This window comes from Sebastes umbrosus, chromosome 16 (genome assembly GCF_015220745.1).
Source record: "Sebastes umbrosus isolate fSebUmb1 chromosome 16, fSebUmb1.pri, whole genome shotgun sequence".
Taxonomy (NCBI): domain Eukaryota; kingdom Metazoa; phylum Chordata; class Actinopteri; order Perciformes; family Sebastidae; genus Sebastes; species Sebastes umbrosus.
In genome coordinates this window covers 20846719-20865631 of record NC_051284.1, presented here as the reverse complement: position 1 = coordinate 20865631, position 18913 = coordinate 20846719, and the positions used below count along the sequence as shown (strand labels likewise).

Genomic DNA, 18913 nt, shown 5'->3' with positions numbered 1-18913 from the left:
GGGGAATGGGCTTTTCAAGGAGTGGCATTGAAGCGAGAAAAAGAAGGCTGATGTATGTGTGTGTGTTAGTGAAATCTACTGTACATGTCTGCCAGGGTCCTTCCTCATGCTGTGGAATTTCATTCCTCGGACCAGACTGGAGAGATTCACAGTAATCCATACACTGCGACAGACGTAAAGGCCATTGGACTTAGACTCTGGTCGGCTGGAGCAGTGAGACTGCCGTCTGAGGAGGGGCTATACGCTCATGATAAATGACAGCCTTCAACCTGGCCAATCTAAATAGATTATCTTGGCTGCATCCTCCCCCGACCAGGTGCCAGTGTGTATAATGGACCAACTATGTAAAAAAAAACATACAGTCACCTGCTTTATGCTGCCTATTCATGGCAACATGAACACTAGGAAGGAGCCAGGGGAACTGGATTTAGATTTACATGGTTTAGTAATGGTTAGGGCTGGGCAATATTAAGATATATATCATTAAAATTATATAAAAAGTCTATGGTATATATTTTTTATATATTTTCAGCAATTTTTCATATTTTTATTTATTGAATTAACAGAAAACATACTAAATCGTGATATTGCTGGGCGATATGGACAAAATCTTCTATCGCGATATACGTAATTTCATGTTTCGATAACAATATATATCACGATATAGTATGTTTTCTGGTAACTCAATAAATAGAAAAGTACTGAGTGAAATTCTAGAGAAAAAATATCATGATAGAAACTATATGGAAACATATATATGATAGACATTTTTATATTGTTTTGATGATATATATCGTCATATTGCCCAGGCCTATATCGTGATGTATATCGTTATCGAGATATGAAATTACCTATATTGTCATAGTAGATTTTGACATATTGCCCAGCCCTAGTAATGGTTTAGTAATCTTTTTATAACTGTCTGATCAACCCTTTTTTGAAGTGGAAAGCTTATACTACATACCACATTTTAAGCAATGTCAAATCTCAGCATTGTTTGCTTCTGCCAGGTCAAATCTTCAATATGCAGATAACGTCGATGTCTACTTACATTTATGGATGCATACTGTGCACACGTGTGTGTCCGCAAAGAGCTCTCTGCCTTTTGTTCTCCAAGAGATAAAGAGCATCCACTGCTCAGTACCAAACACATAAATATGCATTAATCTGTTCTGGTTGGGCGAATCTGAAGAACTGTCAAGCGTCAAATGTAAAGGTCATGCTTTGCTTGCTGTAAGGGGGAAAATCCTGGAGACCATGGTTAGGGCACTATTTGAATAAACTATGCAAGGAATTACAAGAAGTAACCTTCAGGGGTAAACACGCCCCCTTCCCCTCACCAGGGAATAGCTACCATTGTGAATGCGTTCTATCACCAACTTCACCATAGTGGATCAGACTATAGATGTCACTCAGATCATGATAAATAGTCAGCTGGTGAGCACCAGTTTGGAGACTTTGTGCTTTCAGATTAAATTGTCAAGTTATTCTGAGAAGATGCACAGAAGTCCTCCCTTCTCTCATCAGCATCAAGATTTTTACATAATTTGCACATTGTTTATTTATTAGATGTGATACTGCAGTGGATATTATTGTGTATGGAAACAGTGTGCACAATGGATTACCTTTTTGAATTTTGAACACAGTGCCCCCGCTCCAACCCCCACCCCTTTCTGTGTAGCATGACAGCCGAGCAGAATGTGGCAGGTGGAGGTCTTTCAGGCAGAGCGAGGGGTGACCTTGCCACTTCCTCTGTAGAATTGGTTCGGTTGGTAACGCGGCGCCAGGTCCCAGAAATGTGCTACGGCTCTACAGACAGGCCTGGTGAACAGAGGGCTAGGCCCAGCCCTCAGCCTCGTGCCCAGCCCCATGGCAGCAGATGCCACATGGCGGCCCCAGAGCCTTCAGCCGGCGAGGAGACGTAGGCGAGCGCCAGCCGGGTCACCGGAGCCCATGTCCATGTCATGCACAGAGAAGGCCTTCTCAGCAGGCAGGCAGGCAGCCTGCCGTCCTCTCCTGTCCCCCTTTTCTTGGAGGCAGAGTGTAACAGCTCGTTTGCACGTGCTTTGTGTAGATTAAAGCAAGAGGCTGTCAGGAATAATTAAAAGTAATAGAGCTTAGCGCTTTTTGGATTAGTGTCCTAGACAGTGATACTACTGTCTGGGTAAGTGTGTTTATTTATGTTTCCCGTGTGTGTGTGTGTGTGTGTGACTGTACGTCCATGCGTTTGTACATATAGCATGTGTTACTTTTCAAATGGATGTTCACAAAACATACTGACATGTGATGCATAATGTGGAGAACTAATGATAATGTGTCTTGTCCTAACCTTGTGTACTGTGTGTGTGTACTGTGTGTGTGTGTGTGTGTGTGTGTGTGTGTGTGTGTGTGTGTGTGTGTGTCTGTAAGAGACAACAAAGTCCTCTCATCCCATTAAGTCTGTTCTTCAATCACCCAAATGGTTGCTTGAGCAAAGTTAATTGCTACTGTGCAGTAACCCACGTAAAATGCATAACAAAGACGGAATAATTAATATACAGAGGACATGTAAAAAACATGATGCATAATTGACATGGCTTTGCTCGGTCATTTCAACCATCAATCTCTTCCCCTCCCACTCCTTCCCATAACTCTCTGCCTTTTGTTTACTCTCTCGGAGTAGTTGTTATGTTGAGCATTTTAAAAATAGGATCATAAAATTCAAGAGTAAATAACATGACCACGTTCATGTTCTTTGGCGTCACTTATGTTTCTATCGTCTATTTTTTATTCTCAAAGTGAAAGAAAATCTTGATACACTTGAGTATCGCAATATTATGTTTTGTGATACTGTATTAATTCTCAAAATATTTAATTAATAGTTTACATGCAAAGATTTGTGGCTCAGATTGCACAAAAAGTAGTGCTATGATGTTGGATGTGATAAATGCAAAGTCATCTGCGTAGTAACTGACTTTCAGCAAGAATTTTAATTTTTTTTAGCTGCCTTTATATAATTTATGTCATGACTTTCCGTTTCCTGCTTTAGCTACAAACAGTAGATTGTCAGTACAGAAGATATAACAAATAACTTGGTTAAAATGTGAGTCACAGGATACAGTAGAAAAGCAATGAACCAGTGCACTATAAAGATGAAAATGGGTCTTTCTGTAGCTATTATCTAATGGGAGTAGCTAGGCAACAAAAAAAGGTTTTACATATATACCCTCATCAAATCATTCCAATTTTTCCATCATGTTGCTATTATGTTACAGTTCCCACTCAGCAGAAAGAGGGCTACGCTATGTAATGTTGTTGGGGTGTATACATTTGAAAATAAATGTGTCTGCACCTGCAGTATTTTTCAGCACAATTAATGTGGTTTGTAAAAAAAAAAAAAAAAATTTTTAACATGCACAGTATAAAGCTAAAAATCAAAGGTCGGTCCGCTCCACTCTGGATTGGACTTGATGTTTTAACTTCTTAACATTCTTGTTGTTTGTGCGCGGTGGCGCGAGTCAGTCTCAGCCATCTCACTGTCAAAATCGATCTTTACGATCATATTCCATAACATACTGACATGTTCGCTTTTTATGGCGTCATCACTGTTGTATAGTTGCGTGCAAAAACAATGTGTAAAACAGTCATCGCTTTTTCATACGTCAGTGGACTAATTCGCCCTAATCTTCCCAGTTCCTGGGATTAAAAGTGCCGGGAACTTTGGGTAGAAACCCAGCTGTAGATGTCCAACTTTTCTGGGCAGTACTGGTTGGAACTTTGGGAAAAAAACCCATTTGTAATTTAAAACAAATTAGTTTGAATAAACCAAATGGGGCTAATGTAAAGGAAAAAGGTGAGACCAAAAGGTCATTTAGCAGAAACACTTAAAATACTGTGCTCGGATGTGGAAATGGGTGCTCAGCACATTACGAATCAGCTGATGTTTATCTCAAAAATGCACTTGCTTCACTTACTGTAGCAAAAATAGTTATTAGGAGTTTCCACAGGACTCAATTTAGCCATTACTCAGAAAACATCCATAGATGAGAGTCTTTACTTGGATGTAGGATCACTACTTGTGACCAACGCTAAGGCAACATATTTTTGGGGCCAAAGAAAGGTGCATATATTCCCATCTAGATTGGCTGTTTGTTTGAATATCAAATGTGCTCTCCCCCATTATAAAAACATACAGGAGGAGGAAAATGCTCACCATAATGAAATTAAAGGGGACGAAATTACTGTTTGGACTTGGTACAGTAATAGCATGATGAATTATGGCACATTTTCTTCAGGGGACATTGCTTGAGGAAATGTTGTAAAACGCCCATGGGAACCGGCAGTCATCAATCACACATGGTGTGGTTGGGGGTGTTGCGGTGGCCCTGAGGACTTGGGCCTGCACAGCAGCCAGTAATCTAAATGGTGACACCGAGCTCCAAGGCCTCCATGGGGCTGCCCGCTCTGTCGCCTGCAAAGAAAACAGATCAGGGGGAGAGGGATCAAGGTTTGTTTTCTCCTTTTTCTAGGTCATTATTTATTATGTGAAATATCAACGTCCTTGGCTGCTGCATGGGATCTTCTTCCCCCCCCCCCAATTGACAGATCTCATTATAAGATAAACGTGACAAAGATAGCTCATAATGCTTCAGAGAAATGTAACACCATTAGCAGGTCATTGTCATCGTTCTAATGTGTCCTTTTAAGCCGCTTAGTGAACTGGTGCTGAAGTGTGATACAGGGATTAACCTATCAGAGAGTTGCTGCGGAGGAGTTGAGCCGCCATTGATGGAAATTTTTGGACGTGTGGCGATATCTTCCCAGGCGCTACGCAGAGTCATGGCGGAGCCTGATTCCTAAACACACAGAGGTTTCTGGGATACGGGGGAGGATGTCTGGAGGGTATAGGCATGCACGGGGCTGGGACTGGCGTCTACTTAGTGGTGCATCGGAGGAAATGCTTTGCATCAAAACATCATTCCTTACGTGCCTGGAAATTACTTTTATCAGTTATTTTGAAACATTACCTACTGCAGGTTGCTTACAGTGATACCGCAACAACTATCTTCATCACAGAAACACAGCGAGCACTGGTATAGTTGCACTTCCAAACAACATAAATCTCAATATATTGGCAAACCACATCTCATTTCTAGGACATCCCTCTATTAAAGAATGCGCTTTTAATGAGTTGACAGAACTGATATACCGAGGATGAGCGTCTGCCTCGGTGGATTAATGAGCGAATTTCACATTTGAGTTGTGGAAATGACTCCAACATGTGAATGACAGCAAATGCTTCCAGGGTTAAATGGTTATTTACGAGGCCATTGTTTAATCCTGCCGTACAGTAGAACCATCTGCAGTCATGAGGACACATCATTATCGTTCAGTCATTCATTGTACTTTTGGTGACTGTTAGCTGACACAGTTTCGCTGATCAGTTTCACGACCTCATCCATCATGCCATTAGCTCTCAGCGTCACATTAACATCATATTAAAGTTAGCGAGCAACACAAAAGATGCGTGTTAATGATGATGCAACACACACTAGCGGGGCGTATTGTCTGTGGTTGCACACAGATATACACACATTTTGTGTTTTCCCATGTGAGCGCTGTTATTCTGAGATATTCTATTTACATCAACAACTCAAAGGTTACAAAAGTGATCAGAAATAAGAGTTTCACAGGAGGATGTTTACTGTATGAAGTGTGACATATTCCAGTTTAATAGAGGTAAGACATTTCAGCCAAGCTTCACTATTCCATTTTCTAATTTCATGGCTCAGCAGGAATTATCAAAGCTTTTTTGATTACATTTTCATATGACCTTGATCTCAAAGGGCAGAGCAATCAATACGATAGCCATTAGCATCCTGGTAATTGTTAGTGGAATAGTCCTCTTTTCTCGGGCCCCCGAATCTCTTTTAGCTTCTTATTTATTTATTGGGCATATGGAGGGAGAACGGGGCTGCTAGCCGAGATGGATGTGATGAATAGAGCCCCGAGATGCAAATTAAAATGTTTGTAATTAAACCCACTGATCATAATGGCTTTCTTGCTGCAGTCCTGCTGGTTCTGGCTGCAACATAAATGGATTTTACTGTTTGAATTTTTCGAATTTGAGACATACATTTTGCCTTTTACCTCTTGAATTGTGATATTTTTCGGTGTGTTTGCATTGCAATCCAAAAGCAGGATTGGCAAGGCGTACTGGAGCCATCTTGTTTACATAGGAACATCAGACAACATGTAAACCGCCAATGCACCAAATCACAACGCAGTAGTCAGGGTAATGGGACTATTTATTCAGCTTTGTTAGGAGAAGAGGTCATGTGATCAGGGGATAGTAATTATAGCATACGCTTAATTACATTAGCAACCTCCTGTCTTTTCATATTATCTCTGACGCAAAAAAACACAGAGAGAGATTTGATTATGTTAATAAGCAGCGTTTTATACATGGTAATGGAGGCCCAGTTCAAAGCCATTAGTGCTATGAGGAATATCCATTTGAGTGTTGGAGCTCTCGAACGCAGCTCGGCTCAAAGTGCACATTGTTTAATGGTATTGATCAACGGTCTAGCGAGCTCCGGGGCTTTTGCTCATTACTGTGTCTTATTCATGCTTTCTTGGGTAATGATGCCCACACAGCAATTACTGCCACAGCCATTTAGATGATCTAAGAGAGAAATTGTAATCATAAAAAGATGGAGGAGAAAACAAGAAGAAAAAAGAATCATGTGTCCCATTATCTGAGAGAAAAATAAACGGCTTATTGAGAGGAAACACGTCAAGATTTCAAGTATGTTGACTTCAGAAAAAACTTCCATCAAGCGCTCATTGTTGAGCCCAATGTAGAGTCCTGTAATCTGGATTTTCTTATAGGGAGAGAAAAACTCATGTTTCCAATGCGAATATGATTTAAGATGTTTGTTTCATAATTAAAAGGCATTTATATTTTTTAGAGTGGACTGATTTGTCTTTTTCTGCTCATTCTTGTGCTAATCTCAGTGACAGTCTTATTTTTTGGTTGACTGCAATGACTTGTAATCTGATTAGAATGATATTGTCTTAAAGGAACAGTGTGTAACATTTCGGGGGATCTATTAGCATAAATGGAAATAATATTCATGGCTATGTTTTCATTAGTGTATAATCACCTGACACTAAGGGTCATCGTGTTTTCGTTAGCTTAGAATGAGCCCTTCATACGTCATGTTGCTCTGCCATATTTCTACAGTAGCCCAGAACGGACAAACCAAACACTGGCTCTAGAGAGGGCCATTCTTGCTTTTACTGCTGGTGAATATACAGTATTTGATCCAATGTGACAACTAAAGCTACTACAATAGTTATTACTGCATGTCTAGCAAAACACGTGGATTAATAGAGTTAAGAATATTTCTGTTTGCTGTCCTCTTCCTATATTGCTTTAAGTGCTTATTATACCTTCCACGTCCTCATAGCTGCAAGGAACCATTTGATGTGAATTTCGTCATCTGCCTGTGTCTGGGAGGGTCAGCGCCGACTTCACACGTGTGAACGCAGCCTCTGCAGACATCCAATGCAATACAAACAGAAGCTTTTGCCTTTCTTTAGTATACACGACCCTTTAGGCTTTTTCCTTTGTGAAGCACATTTGCAATATTGTACCCGATTTCATGGGCAAAGAGAAAAAGCAGAGTACCAGCTAGAATAAAAGAGTTTTTATAATTTATTCTATTCTGTTTATTTGTATTCTCAGTTTGAATTTGATAATACAGTGTATTTGGCTATATTTTCTGCTCATAGGTGCTTTATAAAACCACTCAAAGCAGATACAAAGCTAGGTCAGTTTCTAAATCAAGCTCCCTCCTCTCCCATAGTCGCTGCCTGTCTGTCTTGCTTTCCCTCTCTGTCTCTCTTCCTCTCAGTCCCCCCCCCCCTCCCCTCCGCCCTCTTCCCATCTCTCCCTATCAATGAGGCGGCAGACATCCCAGACCTGCTCAGTCAACTGCTTCAAGATTTATTCTTTGTAACAAATCTGCAACAGCTGGAGAGCCGGGGAATGCATGTAAACTTTGTGTGTGTAATTTGGTGACAAGTCAGGCTTAATCAAGCTCCCAGTGGCTGGATGAGAGGAGCGCAGGGGAGCGGCATATGGGGAGCTGAGTGGTGAACAGGCAGTGGGCAGGGAGGGAGACACAAAGCTCTGTTCATGTGCATTAACATGCTGTACAGTAGCAGTGGCAGGCACACAGACAGCCAGCACTCAGCCAGCTCCATCCCCATCCCCAGTCTGCATAGACAGGTTGAATGAGAAATATTTTTATTTTGTTCAGAGCATATCGAACTGAACATTTCACTGTTACACTTTACAAACATATGGACATATGTTTATTCATTGTGTGTGAATTTAATGTGCATAATCAGAGGCTCAAATCTCTGTTACTACATAGCCGTGCAGAAATTGAACTAAAATGACAAACGGTGCTTACAGAAACTATTAATTTGTCCTGATATAAAGCACTGATATTGTTTTTAAGAGCCTTGAAGGGATAGACATATATAACTCCACCGTAGGCATTGATCAGTTTACAATCTGCTCTTGCGATGTTACAACTCATCTAGATAGTGCCATCTTGTAGGCTCATGACGTTCTGTAGTGAGCATAACCTGAGTTTATTGGGCACCATTTACTGTATTATCATCCATATATCAACTTTCCTCATATAACCATCTAAAAATTAGTATATAAAACAGTATATAATGCGTTTTTTCATGTTTCGTAAAAGTATTTGGTAAATTGAATCAGTAGTATATGAACCACATACTGTATATATAGATGGATGGATGCCTCCACTTCCTCCCACTTTACAGAAGTGAAGCCAAGATATCATCTTGTGCTTTTGACGTCACTTGGATCCAGAGTATGCGCAGTAGTGAGCTGGAGCCGCATTATCGAAGTCCTGCCCACACATCCTCCCGAGCCAATCACAAGCCGTGCACGGGCCTCAGCCTGTTAGCGTGAGCCACCTAGCTGCTACGTTAGCACCACGTAGCTGTTTGGCTAGAGAGACACACTAACCATAATATCTCTATAACTACATTTATGATCAAATTGACACATGTTCTATTACACAGACTCGTGACGGTTATGGAAAGTTAAGGTTACATCTCCTCTTTCGTACAATACAAGAGCCTCTGGCTGCGAGGCTACTTACTTAGAGCAGCTGTCAATCATGGCGTCATACCCCTTTTTATACCATCAAATAACTGATTAAAATCCAAACTTATCAGAATGACCACTGTATACGTGAACATACATCAACCTGACCATACCATCTTTGGGAAAAATGTATTTGACGTGACTTTTTAGTTTGGCCCATGTCCCATCCGCTAACATGGAGGGGGCGGGCTTTATTACCTATACTCCTTGTTGTCCATTTTTATATACAGTCTATGATATGAAAGCATGTTGTAGGAGATAGATTTTGGCCATCACTTCGTCCAGAAGAGGCCGAGTAGCACCATTATCTGACCTGACAAACATGGAAGCCATTTGTGACGTCCTTGCCTCTGGTCTGTTGTATGAGTGACACACTAACACATAACCTACTCTTTCTCCCTCACACACACACACACACACACACACACACATGCACAATGACCACAGGCCCCAGTACTGGACCACTCAGGGGGCTTAATGTTAATGACAGGGTCTGTAGCCGAACTGAACTGTACAGCTGGTCCCAGCTGCCCTGCGCAGCTGCAACACATGACCGAGAAAAGAAAGAGGAAGAATTAGAAGAGATGGATAAATATGGGAAAGACAAGTGTAAAGATAAATGTAATACATTACACAAAGTGAAGAACAGCAGTAGTGAAGGCGAGAGAGTGGGCGATTGAAATGTGTGTTTAGAGGGAAGGTAATGGGCGGCGTCGAGGACTGTCAACATAACATCGCAAGGTCAGAGCAGTGTGGCAGAGAGAGAGGGGAAGAAGAATGGAGAATAAAGAATAGTGCTTCATATAGAGACCTTGTTCGCTCAACTTAAACATCCATCCACAACACTTCTGCACCGCGTCTCATCTGCCAACATGTTTACGTGTCTCCACGGTGTGTCAGTTGAAGAGGGAGCTTTTGTGTGTCTCCTGTGGTTCAAGGCATTTCGTTAGGCTCCGCATTTGCTCTACCCTTGGAGTTATTTTTTTTTTTTCAATAGAAGCAGAACCTTTGGCTGTTTTCGGTACAGTATGTACAAAATGGTGGTAACCATGGCAACGCAATTAAATGAATTGAGACCTTTGGCTGAAGCTGATTGTTACAAAAGGAAGACTGTGTATTGCATTCTCCATTAACTTTGGAATGGCTACCATAAAAGTGATTCAGAAAGTGTGAAACCTTGGTACATTTTTTTTCGTAAAACACAATTTAATTATTTTTGAATACAAACAAGCCTTAAATAGGAGAAGAGGGAGGATGGCGTAAAAGGAGGGTGGGTTATGTGAATGTGTTGTGTGAGGTTGGGGCGTATGTGCGTGTGTTTTGTCGTGATGCATTATAGTTTCTCCTCAGGAACACATGGCAAGGTATTTACCAAGCCATCTGCTAAAATCGCCCGGCTGAATTGAGCTGACGTCCAGTTGCTAAGGAAATGGATGCTTTTCAAAGGGGCCAGCCAGTGTTGCACACCTGTCAGTGTAAAAGGACCCAGTCTCCCTCGCTCTCTGCCTCTTTCTTCATCTCTTTATGCTTGTGTGTCTGAAGCTCATCAGTCACATACTACGGTCAGATGTGATGAGTGTTCCCGCCTCAAAGAAAATCACTATTGTTATGTTTTTGTTTGTGATTTAGTGCTCTGTTTGCTTCTGTTGTTTATTTTAAGTGCAACCTTTACTGTTGGTAGTGCTGACTTTATGTTTTTAAATTGCATCTGATGATTAAAGCGCCCTGATGAGCGAGCTGATGCGGATCAGCAGCTCTGTAAGAAGCATGACAAATATTGGCTCAATAGTAAACGCGCAAAAGGAGCACGTTGCACTTCAGCACAGTTGGGGCGCGTCAACGAGCAGGTGGTTATGATTGCTTTAGTGTCACAATGCTACGGCCTACGGCTAGACACTTGTCCCAGAAGAAGTTAATGCAGTTGGAGAAGTGTGTCCGGGGCTTGTGATGAGTCTCACAGAAACGTGGCTGCGGGGCAGGGCGTGACCTTCGCAGAGAAGCTTTGTCATCTCGGCCTGAGCGCCGCCGTCCCCGTCCGGGTGACACCTATAGGGGTCACCGCAGGGGCACACTCCTGGTCATAAATCAACAAGGTAACTTGGGACGTGGTGTCCTTTTGGTCCCAATTCCGCTGTCCTGCTTGGGCCTTGCCCTAGATTCAGGAGGAGAAATGATATCATACGAGACGGAGCGTTCCACCATAAAATGAAAGCTTGAAATATGTCTGTCCCTGAAAGCCTCACAGAGATGTGATCTTGAGCTGAGAGCTTTGTGAGTTATAGGTAGCACTGCTGTGATTGCTGCTTATGTAAAGTACTTGGTGTTTTTCTTGGATTAGAGTGCACACATTTTACATAATGGTAGAACTGCTATCTTCAGAATGAAAGAGGGACTTTATATGAATATATCTAATTAAAGATTTTTCACTGTTGATGTTGTTCATCTTCAGCGGCTCTGAAATTTAAAATTTAAAGCTGTTACCTGTACTGACCATTGTGTCCTATAAGCAGTGGGCAACTCCAGGGTCTGAGAAGTGAAGCCAATGCGGATAGTGACTTAAACTTGCATTCTTTCTAATAGCCAGCAGGGCCGAACTCGAGGCTTCAAAACAACAATCCACAAACCAATGGATGTAGTCATGGTGACTACGTCCACTTACTCTTATATACAGTCTATGGTACTGACAGCTGTGTGCTAAGCTCCCTGAAAGCAATAACACAACAACAGTTATAAGTAAGTTCACATCCCTGTAACCTCGGCTACATAAGGTGAATATCTGAGTGCAAGATCAGAGCTTTTGCTTTTCCTTTGTACTTAACATCGGCTTTTGTATCCTACGCTCTCTACAGTATATTATTACTTTACCATAACAAGACCATCAGCCTTCCATTAGTGAAATATTAATATGCATCTCAGGAAGATAATTGGCCCCAGTGCTCTCATCACCCAGACACCATGTGAACTTAGAAACAATCCCTCCTGTCCATCCGCCGCAGAACAAAAGGGGCCTTGGATGGAGGAGGAACATCTTCATTTCCCTCACAGAATACATTTGGCCTGTAAGTGGGCTTGGTTATTGCCCATGCCTGCGTTCGCGTCGGGCACCTGGGATTCTCCAGACCTGTTTGATGTGGCCCTTTTCAAGCACTCTGATCATCCTGTTAAATTGCGGCTAATGGACAGGGCCTGCCACTCGGAGAGGCCCAGACAACGGGGGGACAATTTAGTGACACGCACACACCTGTCCTTTGTAGTTGAGCGAGACATTGTGTGCACAGGCGCATTAGTCTCTGCGGTGCTCACTCAGGCACTTTGTGAGCCGCAGTGTAGCCAGGGCTGCCATTTAGGCCTGAATAACCCCAGGTGCCATTACCTTGGGTACCTGAGTATCCCCCCCCTCCCCACTCTGACCAAACAATACACAGACAGTAGAGGCGGAGGGTGCTTGTACATATGCTTGTGTGTGTTCTATGTTGTGTGACATTATGTGTTTGTGTGACTGCGTGTACACAGTGGACTGTCTTTTTCCCTATGGGGAAGGGCTGATGCATAGCTGCACCTGTCCCCTCAATGGAATCCCCTCAATGGAGAATAATAGATGGGGGGAGGTGGCATTGGGCCAGGGCGTTGCAGAGACAGACAATGTTTTCCGCTGTATAACATATTTGTTCATGCCAAAAATGTTGGCGATTTTTTTGAAAATGTTCAGTATTCCCTGTTTTATTTTGATATTTCCCCATTTTTTTCTTTTAAGACGAGGTCCTCACTATTGGTTTATTGTGATTTTGTCAACTTAATATCTGTATCCTATATAAGACCCTAATGCATTCAAATATTCAAATAGGGATGTCACCATACTAGAAATTTAGTAGTCCATACCCATACCAGTGAAATTCCACGATTCTTGATACTGATTCGATACCACGGTAGAAAACAAAAGTAAAACAATGAATCACATGTTTCTTCAATGTACACCCCTTTATTTCCATTTGCATACTGGTTCTTGATAGGAAGGTAAACAGGTCACAATTCCCTCACTGATATTTTATATATATATTTTATATTGCTGCGAAAACATCTCCTTCAAACAACTGAATGTATTCAAGTTTCTCATCAAAGACTACAAGTTTCTCATCAAAGACTACATTATACAAGATTACATTTGAACACTTCATGATGACGTTAGGATTAACATTCACCCAATGCAAATTTCTACTGAATAGCGCCTGAAGACAAGAATACATAATGTAAATCAATGGAACCTCCCGTGTTGAAGGTCGAAATGAGTTGTTAGCTGTTAGCAGCCGGTAAGCAGCCCAGTCCTGCACGGGGCTGACTGCTGACGTTAATAACTCGCTCTCGTCCTGCCAATGTCAACACAGATTTGTTGTTCACAGTGTAGCATTATCAGGGAAAAAGACATTGTACGTCCCCTGGGCACATCGATAATGAGCTTACTGCGTCCCAAACACCTTTTCTATCGTCCCTGGGGTGACGGGACGCCTTTAGTCTCGAGCCCTGATGTTACCAACAGTACCTATGGTACTGTAGAAAAATGAGTAACGTCATGTTTTCAGAATTTTGGCATCAACTCGGTACCGAAGTACTGGTTCCCATGACATCTCCATATTCAAAATGGTTTTAATGCTCTATATACTTTTTCTTATTGAGATTGTGGTTCAAATTATGATTATCTTAATGAAAACTACTTTATAATTTGTAGGTGTTAGCCCGATGCCCTGACATATCAAATGGGCTTATTTATTTACGTTGTATGAAATGCTTGCAGAGTACTGCAGTCGTGACATTTCTACTAATTGGCGAAACCTTTAACCGAGCAGAATCTCCTGTTTGTTCCTGTTCGCTAACAATATTTTTAAATTAAGCAGAAATATCACAAATTATTATTCCTCAACAACAACCAAACAATGAAAAAAAACAAAAAACCAAGGCCCAAGTAAGGAAATCCACACTGCTCGTACCAACACACTGCAGGCTACTTTTCTGAAGTATGCTGGAACAAATAACTGAGCAGGTAACTGAGCAGAACCTTTGAGAAATGTCCGAGGCTTGGCTCCAAACCAAGCCCATATTGAATGGCACCTAACAGTTTTAAATCAAGTCTGTGTGCCCAGCATCTGATGTGGGAGGGACTGGGAAAGGCTTTCTGTGAGCGCACCGGGAGATTTTTATATTTGAGCTTAGTATGTGTGTGTGTGCGTGTTTGTGTTTGTGTGGACAATGACAGTATCTGTTGTGCCAGAGGAACTGATGAGCAGGTGGTCTGAGTGGGATTCAGCATACTCTCTCTCCCTCCTATTCACACTAGCACTCATCTCTCTCTGCTTCTGTATTTGTGCGTTTGTATCTGTCTGTCTCTCGGGCGGTCTCACTCTCTTTTTCTGTTTTTCTCCTTTTTGTTTTGTTATATGTGAATCATCGGTTAGTGTGCTGCTTTTACCGGAAAGTAATGCAGTTTACTTTTGAGAAATGCTAGGAATACGAAGCAGTGGGTCTCCTTAGAATGTGAATAAATGTCGAAAAAATGAGGCAGAATTGAATTAAATCTATTGGAAAGTACACTCTGCGGACATGACATGCAATATGGGAGTTTTGACACCTGTGCGGGAATGTATCTTTGATGTTGCGATGAATAAATCATTACAGGAACTCTCCTCTTCTGTTACAAAGGCAGGGCAGTGTTACATGACTCAGAGGACGCTGGACAATAGCCTTCGCTCACACTCACACACACATGCATACTTTACATACCATCACTAACCAGATGTCTGCGTCTATTGATTGCTCCAGTGACATGGTTCAGTGACGTTCCATTTCGCTGAAGTGAATACAGCACACTGTCCACACACACACACATGCATAGACACACGCACGTGTAGACGCACACTCGAGCAGCTCGGGATAATGCACTGTACGGTGTGCCTTGCACCGTTCACGTCTAATATGACCCATATGTTCCTGGTGCTTTTGTTGACCTGTATGGACAGTGACACAGTGTTGAGTATCAGCCCCATTCAGAGGATCAGGTTGTGGATCTGCATCTAGAGGTGTCTCGTGTCTTCCCTTCTTCTCACTCGGGGTCATGCTACAAATTTGGCAATTTTAAAATTAAACGTGATGTGAAACATAGGGCTGCGCATCAAACCTTTAGTAACGACTGGAATGCAGTGATGTAAGTAACTGAGTACATTGACTCAAATACTGTCATTAAGTACAATTTTGAGGTTCTTGTACTTGACTGTTTTCATTTTAAGCTACTTTACTTTACACTTCTACTCCAGCTTTAGTTACTTTACAGATTACAATGTGTGATTACACACAAAACATATAATCAGTTTATAAAGCATGATGCATAAACTCCCAAACAGTTTTCATTTACTAAAATTTGGCTAAAATTAGTGCATTTTATTGCTAATACTTCTGTTCTTTTACTTGAATACAATTTGTAATAACATTTAATTGTAATCATGTAGTTTTATAGTGTTCTATTGCTACTTTTGCTTAATTGAATGCTTCCTCCACCAGTGCTAAAAGGTAATGTTCTAGGGATGTCACAAGAACCGATACTTCGGTACTAAGTCAATGCAGAAATTCTGAAAACGTGACGGTACATGTTTTTCTACAGTAACGTAGGTGCCATCAGGGCTTGCGACTAATGGCGTCCCGTCATCCCGGGGATGATAGAAAATGTGTTTGGGATGCAGTAAACTCACTATCGATGCATCCAGGGGACTATTGTGAACAACAACTCTGTGTTGAAATCACCAGGACAAGAGCTAGTTAACATTTGCAATATAAAATAGATAATAGAGAGGGAATTATGACTTGTTTAACTTCCTAACAAAAACAGTATGCAAACAGTAAAAAAGGAGTTTATGTTGAAGTACATGGGATTTATTGTTTTACTTTTATCGTGGTATCGAATTGGGTATTGAGAATCGTGGAATTTCACTGGTATTGGTATTGATTACTACATTTCTGGTACCGTGACATCTCTATAATACCAGTTACCAAAAAGTGGGAATTGAATGCCCGGTCAGATTCATAGTCTTATTTACTTATTCTTTGATCAGATAAAATTATGTTTGTTGAAATGTTGAGAATAATGTTATAATGTTATAATGTTGTAATAATGTTTATATTCCTCAAAGCAATGGATCAAAAAAGGTTTTGTTTGGTATCGGTGGGAAACTCTGGCATTGAATTGGCAATTGGAAATGTTCAAGTGATACCCAGCCTCAGTAGAAAGTACTGTAGAGCTGAAATGATTAGGTGATTAATCGATTAGTCAATCAACTGAAAAATAACCAGCAATTATTTTGATAATGAGTAAATTGTTTTTCATTTTTAAAGCAAAAATGCTGAAGTGTAGACAATTGCTACTTTGTCTTGTGAGAGTAAATATTCTCTGGTTTTGGACTCTTTGTCAAACAAAGCAAGATGTTTAATGACGTCATTTTGGGCTGTAAGAAATGAATAGATAATGGAAATTATCAAAGCTCACTATTATGCTTGTGTTTTTATACTCTTGGGACCAGTTGTCTGTTTTTGCTTTACTTGTCTGTTAAATTAATACATTAATTCAAATGATGTATATGTGACACATTCTAGCCGTGGCGTGTCGGCACTGATGACTGAGCAAGATGTGAGCTGAGTAACGTCGACATTTAATGACTGATGTGTCATGAATTATAAATATAAGAGAGGTGAGCTCTCTGCTGGCCCGTGACAAACAGTCCTACAGGAACATTTAAGCGTCTCTACTATTGTGTCTGTAGCTGCACTATAATGTGAATGATTTCTGCAGTGTATTCATAGTAGCAAACCGTTTTTCATTTCTCTCCGTATCACTGCGACTTGCGTCAGCCCGAGGCAAGAAAGAAGCCAGCCAGTTTTAAATATGCAAATATTTTAGGAATTAGGGGCTTGATTTGAATAATGATGTGAAACGATGAACTCGTTTTTACTGGAGAGGAAGAGACATGTTAACTGTGGTCCACTGTCCTTTCTCATTAGCCACAGCACATCAAGCCTGCAGTAGCTGTGGTACTCTGTGTGTATTTATATGCATGTGTGTTTGGGATGTGTAGTACAAACCTTCAGTCTTCCTTCATGGCTCTTTAATTAAGGAGTATTTTTCAGCATTTTGTATCAGTTATGGCACCACAACTGAAACCTCCAAACCAGGGGGAGAGACGGTTGTAGGGAGGAAGATAAACAAGTGAAACTGCAGACTGGACTGTGGATGTACAAATACATCTGAAACATAATAATTTTTTCGTTTTATCTTCTGCTTTAATCGTACATGAAAATCTGCTGCCGCGGCACCGTTTCATCATTTGTGCCTTTACGCTCTCAGCAGATATTTAATTGAAAGCTTCAGTCAGATGATCTTTGTAAATAATACTTTTTAATGGGGCTAGAACGCGCGAGAGAATTTATCATTCATGTTTTGGTACGTGACTGTAATGTGTTGATAATTTCCATCAGGGCTTGGGCTGCTTGTTAATATTTATTGGCTGTTTTGTTAAGTCGTAAACCGTAGATCAATAAAGGGTGCACTTAAGGAAATTAGATAAAGGATTTATTTTTATTGGTATTGATTATGAAGTCTGGCAGAGAGAGGGGGGAGAGGAAATTGTCTCTGCATTACCTTTGTGAGAAAAGCCGATTTAAGGATTGACTAATTTGTCTGACTATGTAGCTGTTTAGATTTTATTTTATGGCTTTTGATCAGTTCCAACTAAAACATTTTAATGCAACCAAACAGAGGAAACAGAAGTGTTTCATTGCCTTGGCCATGTAAAGATATCTTTTTTTTTTTCATGTAGAATTATCCAGTCTTCAGTAGAATTTAGAAGAGTTTTTCGTACACAGGCTTGTATAATTTATAGGGCTGTCAATCGATTCAAATATTTAATCGTGACTGATCGCAAATTAATTACACATTTTTTATCTGTTCAAATAGTACCTTAAAGGGAGATTTAATACTCTTATCAATATGGGAGTGGGAAATATGCTTGCTTTATGCAAATGTATGTCTATTTTTATTATTGGAAATCAATAACAACACAAAACAATGACAAATATTGTCCAGAAACCCTCACAGGTACTGCTTTTAGCATAAAAGAAATATGCTCAAATCATAACATGGCAAACTCAAGCCCAACAGGCAACAACAGCTGTCAGTGTGTCAGTGTATTGACTTTACCATAACTTGCTCTAAACTGCATGTGATTATCATAAAGTGGGCATGTGTGTAAAGGGGAGACTCGTGGGTACCCATAGAACCTATTTTCATTCACATATCTTGATGTCAGAGGTCAAGGGACCCCTTTAAAAATGGTCATGCTGGTTTTCTCTCGCCAAAATATAGTGTAAGTTTGGAGCATTTTTTAGATTCCTTTGCGACAAGCTAGTATGACATGGTTGGTACCAATGGATTCCTTAGGTTTTGTAGTTTCATCTGATGCCACTAGCTTTACTCTAGCTAAGCCGCTACAACCGAAAAATTGCAAGTTAATGCGTTAAAGAAATTAGTGGTGAATTTGCGTTAACACGTTATTATCGCGTTAATTTTGACAGCCCTAATTATTAAATTTATGTTGTGACCTTTACATGTAATAATAAGTGGATGTGTGTACAGGAATGCACTTCATTAACAATGTTCTGAATGTCAGGAGGTATGTGTGCACAAGT

General features: G+C 40.8%; 1 protein-coding gene across 12 annotated transcripts in view; it reads left to right on the top strand.

The window, feature by feature from the left end:
• The window catches only part of LOC119474569, a 192824-nt gene that overhangs the window by 72761 nt on the left and 101150 nt on the right, over positions 1-18913 (top strand). Inside the window, exon 5 of one of the 12 annotated variants that reach the window (XR_005203591.1) lies at positions 1682-2110. The exons of the other annotated variants lie outside the window; for them this stretch is intronic. The gene's annotated coding sequence lies outside the window, so the exon portion shown is untranslated. Of the gene's footprint in view, positions 1-1681; positions 2111-18913 lie in introns of those variants that run through there. 12 annotated transcript variants of the gene reach the window in all.